Here is a 6,496-nt window from a genome sequence, read left to right as displayed (position 1 = left end):
TCTTCCAGACATGATTTAAGCAATTCTTACCTGTATCTTAGTTACCCTTATAAATTGGCTGATCACATAGTCTTTATCAAAACAGGGACAGTTTTAGAGTAAAAATGGCTAATCACACCAGGAAAATGGTTATAATTCAGGACTGATTTGGCAAACCCGGATTTTGGGTCATTCTAATTGTTGATTTTCATTGCTACATTTGTTCCAGGACCTGCCCTTTCAAGTAAACAGTGGTTTGTTTATAGCAGGTATTTAGTAAACATCTTAATGAAATGATTAATTAGTGTGTAAGGAAGCTAAAGAGGAGAAAATTTCAAATCCACTGATAGCAATAGTGGCTGGAAACTAGAACAAGCAGAGATTAGCGATAAAGGACCGAGGCAATTAGTAAGAATAAAGGATGTCAAGAAGATTCTAAACAACATATGCATGCAACACACACAAATTGTAACAGGTTAAACCATGACTGCTTTTTGTAGAAATAAATTAGATAATAACAAAGTTTAAGCAGATGTGATTCAAGCAACTTAAGAAATTAAGGTTAAATCTTAAAGGCAGAGTACCACATGGTTAGTATTTGCTTCATCTTGTATCTCAAAGGATGGGAAAAGATATGTCAGTAATGAGTATGAGCTACTTTTTTCAGATAACACCAGATTGACTGGTACATAGTAAAGCATTGATGCTAATATCATCACCAAAATTAGTGCTACGGCTTGCTGCTCTGAAAGCAGGAGATTTTGATTACATCAAGGGGAGGAGCCATAATTGGAAGCATTAAACAGATTTCAAAAAGTTGTGGGTCTGAATTGGGTGGAGGTAAAGGAATTTGCAGAGGCAGCCTGGAGGTACCAGAAGCTGGGAAACAGAAGCATACAAAGACATGGAAGTTACTTGAAGAACCTGCCCCACATTATGTTAGCGCAAGTTTGTGTGCCTGAAGCACAGTGAGGCCAAACAACACTGAAATGTTGGAGTTTGGAGCAGAGAAGGGTTTATTGCAGGTCCAGGTAAGGAGACTGGTGGCTCATGCCTTAGAAGCCCCGAGCTCCCTGAAGGGTTTCAGCAAAGCATTTTTAAAAGCCATGTGAGGTTGGGGTGGGATGAATTGGGAGGTTGGGATTGCCATATATACATTACTTATAAGAAAAAAAAATTGAATTGTACACTTTAAATATGTGCAGTTTATTGTATGTCAATTATATCTCAATTAAAGTCCTTAAAAATAAATTAAAAAAATAAAAAGTAAAAGCCAGGTAAGGAAGGGAGGTCGCAGGGTATGTGATCAGCTCATGCACAGTTCTCTGATTGGCTAATGGTGAGGTAACAGGCTGATGTCACAGGGGTTAACATGATCCGTCCTTAGGATCCAGGAGGCCTGGGGCTATGTGCTCACGGTCATCGGTCATCAAGCAGTTAACCTCTTCCATTTGGGGGGGCGGGGGTTTCACAACTGTAAAACCACTAGGGAAATGTGCATCAAATACTGTTATCTAAGTACTTCAAAAAGGTGCTAAAGCAGAAGATATGGGGGAAGGCCTGTCCCAGGAAGGCCCCATAGGGTCCTTCTCTGTTACACTTATACTTTTGTCTTGGAAGATCTTCTGTGCTGCTTGTAAAGGCACAGGCCCTTGGGTCACCAACATTAAGAAAGGCCAAATGCACAAAATGGCAAAAGCAATAAGGCTGACTTTAATGTCTCCCAGTCTCAATAGATGTGGCTATTTTTCTCAGTTCCAGGAACTGGAATAGATATGTTCTGTGGCTGAATTTTACCAGCATCTTTGTGCCTCACTGAAAGAAAGGAATACTGCACAGTTCAAAGGAATTCTGAGGCTTTTTTGGGGAAATGGTAGCTCTGACAATTTGTGGGGTTTTTTGTTTTGTTTTGTTTTGAGTTTATGAGGCAACGTGAAAACAGTGTAGGGAAGAGTACAGCCCTCCACCTCCCCTCTGCCCAGAGATGTTCATCATGCAGTATTTATGTGCAACACCTATCTGCAGAGGGTTGATTTCCCTTCCTGCGCCTCAGTCCTGGAATGCACCCTGTCAGTACCTACACTGTCCCATTGGACTGGACCTCAACACCTTTATAGTAAGTAATACGTTTCCCCAGGTTCTCTCAGATGAAGTCCCAACTCCTCAGTACAGCACATAGTGCTGTTTGTCTCCATGTCTGCTATTACCTGATGACCCCCAACTGCATGCTCTGTGCTTGTCACTCTTCCCTGCCTGTAAAGTGCCACCTTATAGTCTTTCCACCCATTTTTGTAGAGCATGTAACCAGTGTAGGGGAGGAAAAGTAATTTTCCCTCTACCTTTCTGAATTCTTACTTGAGACTCCCTGTAATAAAGGACAGATTAATAGGAGAAAAACAAACAGAAGCTTATTAACATGTATACTTCAGGTATCCATGGGAGATACCCAGGGGAAAATTTGTAACTCCGCAAGGTGGCCTAAGTCACCAGCTTAAATACCATCTTCAGCTAAAGGCAAAATAGAGGAAGGTGTGGGGGATGCCAGTTATGGGAGGTTATTAGGAAAAGCAATGTAAATAGGGTAAGGTTGTTATGCAGACTTACGTTGGTGCCTTTTCCATTGAGTAAGAGTCTCTTGTGTTTTTTTTTTTTTTTTTTCTTTTTTTGGTGCTTTTAAATAGGTTCAGTCATCTTCCTTTATTGCTTCCTAGTGACAGTAACTTTTTTGTTTTAATTGGAGTATAGTTGCTTTACACTGCTGTGTCAGTTTCTGCTGTACAGCAAGTGAATCAGCCATAGGTATACATATATCCCCTCTTTTTTAGATTTCCTTCCCATTTAGGTCACCACAGAGCACCAAATAGAGTTCCCTGTGCTATACACTAGGTTCTCATTAGTTATCTATTTTATACATAGTAGTGTATATGTGTCAGTCCCAATATCCCAATTCATCCCCACCTCCCCTCCCCCTTTGGTATGCACACATTTGTTCTCTACATCTGTGTCTCTATTTCTGCTTTGCAAATAAGATCTTCTACACCATTTTTCTAGATTCCACATATATGCATCAGTATATTTGTTTTTCTGATTTACTTCACATCAGTCTCTAGGTCCACCCAATTTTGTTCTTTTTTCTGGCTGAGTAATATTCCATTGTATATATGTGCCACATCTTCTTTATCCATTCCTCTGTTGATGGACATTTAGGTTGCTTCCATGTCCTGGCAATTGTAAATAGTGCTGCAATGAACATTGGGGTGTGATGAATGGAATACTTATAAATGGAGTATTTCCTGCCATATCAATAAACAAAGGATGTCACAGTAATCAAGGATTGCAGCCCTCGCTGAAAAGAATACCTGCCATCAGACTGTAAGCCACTCCCTGCGGTGAGTCCTGAGGAAACTCAGGATGTGAACATGCAGGCCCCCAGTAGCTAAGGTGCATATGGAAAGAATGATTTCAGTGAGCCCAGAGCTTGCATCTCCCTATACATAGAACAGCACTAAATTCCTTAACTTGTGCCCCCCTCTCTGGGGAATAGGGAGAAGTCTTATAGTTGGGGCTCGTGGTCAGGGGTAGGCAATAAGAATCAAGGCAATAACAGTCCTGCATCCTTCTGATGGGTCGGTGCTGAGCTAAGTAGGAGTCCGCATCATCAACCTTTAGGTCCAACTGGTCTGGGGTCTCCATGCTTGTGGGCAGCATGCCGTCATTCATCATTAACTTCTCCCTCCTGGAGGGGGTTTCCACTTCTGCAAAATAGCTCAGAGATATTGTTGTGTGTGTTGTTTCTGGGGAAACAGGACCTGCCCCAAGGCTGCTCTTGACTGTTTTTCCCAGGTCTCATGCATCCCCTCCCTTCATTAATTAACAGCTGCTTGAATCTGCCCACTGGAACTCAGGGAAGGTCATGGAGGCTGAATGAAGGCTGTTTTCCTATAATCAAAGAACTAGGGAACACAGAAAGCCTTTGTGTCCAGGATGCCCACAGGGCCCTGCTCGGTATCACTGGTACAGAAAGGGAAACACTCTCACAAATAGGGATTGCCTTCACAAGTGTAAATGTCCCCTACAGAAGGACAGCTTCTGTTTCAGAGCTTCTCCTGTGTTTGCTCATTCTCAAAATCATCACCTCCAATAATCCTTATGCCAAAGAGGCATAGTTTGGGGAGGCATATTCTGCTACCCTTCAACCACCTTAGCCGGGTGATTACATTTAGCGTCAACAGTAATGCACTAAAAAGGATACAGCATCATTTCTATCATATTTCTTTCACATGCAAAAAGTATAACCTGGATTTAATAATGAGGAAACATCAAATTCAAACTGAGGGACATTCTCATTTGTCCCGGAGAACATTTGTCAGAGGGAGGAAACTACCAGCCTTTGCTACTCAAAATGTACTGCATGATTCCATTTACATGAGGCATCTAAAATAGTCATACTTATAGAACCAGCAACTAGAATGATGGTTATCAGGGGCTGGGGAAAAGGGGAAAGGAGGAATTGTTTTTCAATGAATATTAGAGTTTCTTATTCAAGATGAATAAGTTCTAGAGATTTACTGTACCACATAGTACCTACAATTTACAATATGGTGTTGTGTACTCTAAAATACATTAAGAAGGTAGATCTCATGTTAAATCTTCTTACCAAATTATACATGCACATTCCCACACATGCATAAGAGAATACAAGAAAATTTTGGGAGGTGATGGATATTGGATATGTTTAATACCTTGGTTGTGGTGATGGTATCATGGGTGTGTGCATATGTTCAAGCTCATCAGATGTATACATGAAATGTGTGCAGTTTGTTATATATCAACTGTAACTTGATAAAGCTTACAAAAACTTTTTTCCAAAGTCATGAAAGGTAGAGATTGAGAAAATGTCCCAAATGAAAGAACATCAAAAAAAGTAACTAAATGCATTGCATGATCTTGAATTATATCATGATCAGAAAAGGAGATTAATGGCACAATTTAATAAATTTGAATAAGATCCGTTGATTAGTTAGTTGTTTTGCATTAACACCAATTTTCTGGTTTTGATAACTCAACTGTGGTTATATAAAATATTAACATTTGGGGAAGCTTGATGAATGATAAGAGTAAACACAAGTGGAAAAATGAAAGAAAAAAAAAATCTTCCCAGTGCAAAGACTCCTGCTCCTCACCCCTTTCCTTTCAGAGCATTTTCTTTGGAAAACTTGCAGCTGTAAATTCTTTCACTATTCCTTTGAGATGTATGCAAATCTTTTTAAAACCTAAATACCTAAATAAGCCTTATGCCAGTTTTACAACCCCAGAATGTCTTTATCAAGGACCTGGGAAGGATCTCTCTGAAATGTAATCAGCAGGGAAGATAGGTCTTCTATCTCCCAGTTTCTATGGGAAGATAGGAGCCTGATTTCTGCCTAGTTCCAGAACTGCCTCCTGTCTTAAAGATAGGAGAATTTATTTTTCCTTTGGAGAAAGCCAATTAGCTAACACGAATGGTCACCCCCAATCACCAGGTGAATTTAGGTGGAGCTGTGTGTAACAAATGGTATCATGGAGTCCTTTTGTGGACTAGTTATTATTTATCTTGAGAACATGTATATAATGTGTGGTAACTGCGTGAGATTTCCTTCTGGGTTTGCAATCCCTTTATCAGATTGACTATAATACATGCCACATTCTGGTTTAATGCTTAGCCAATAATAAAACTTTTCTTCTCTTTTACTGTTGTGGAGAGGTTTTCTGGGTTAGGAGATTTTGTTTTGAGTTATATTTCCCTAACAATTCTGATGACTAGGACAGGATGTCTGGGAGTTCCTGAATGAAGTGTATTGGCTCAAGGTTTCTGGCCACACAACAGTCAGGGAAGATGATACTCCAAATTATAAAAGTCTCTGTTCCAGCTCTTACTCTTATGGAATACTAGTCAAATGAACCAGATGCTACAAAATTCAAGATTTTACTACTGAATAAGCAAGGGTAGTATGGGGCACAACTTCTTCAGCTGGTAATAAATTATGTTCCCTATTTAAGGACACAGGTGTGTGCCCCTGGTGACCTAGGCCTGAGTCTACCTCATATCTCAGCTCAGATCCACCTCCACGAGTCCATTCTCAGCCACACACTATGTAGCTAGGAAAGCAAACATGATGAAGAGGCCAGATAACTAAGAACTTGGATAAAATATTGTGGCTAAATATGAAGGTCACTTGCAAAAAGGCAAATGAACAAGGTGTTAAGCTGATGAATGTCAACACAGGAAGGAAACCAAAGTGCCATCTAATTTACATTTTTCTTATCTTAATATGAGGAAAACCAGACCTTCCTATTTGGATCACCAGCACTGGAAGCTACTCAGGGTAGTTTGAATGATTTTCTCACCAGCTGGTATTATTTATTTAAAGACCTCTTTTCCCAGTGCCCTAGATGTTTGCAGATGTATTCCGTAGCATGTTTCCAGTTTACAGCCTCACACATGGAAATGTGCACTGGCCAAAGCATGAAATTCTGC

This window comes from Hippopotamus amphibius, chromosome 6 (assembly GCF_030028045.1).
Source record: "Hippopotamus amphibius kiboko isolate mHipAmp2 chromosome 6, mHipAmp2.hap2, whole genome shotgun sequence".
In the NCBI taxonomy this organism is placed as follows: domain Eukaryota; kingdom Metazoa; phylum Chordata; class Mammalia; order Artiodactyla; family Hippopotamidae; genus Hippopotamus; species Hippopotamus amphibius.
Note: the sequence above shows the minus strand (reverse complement) of the source record.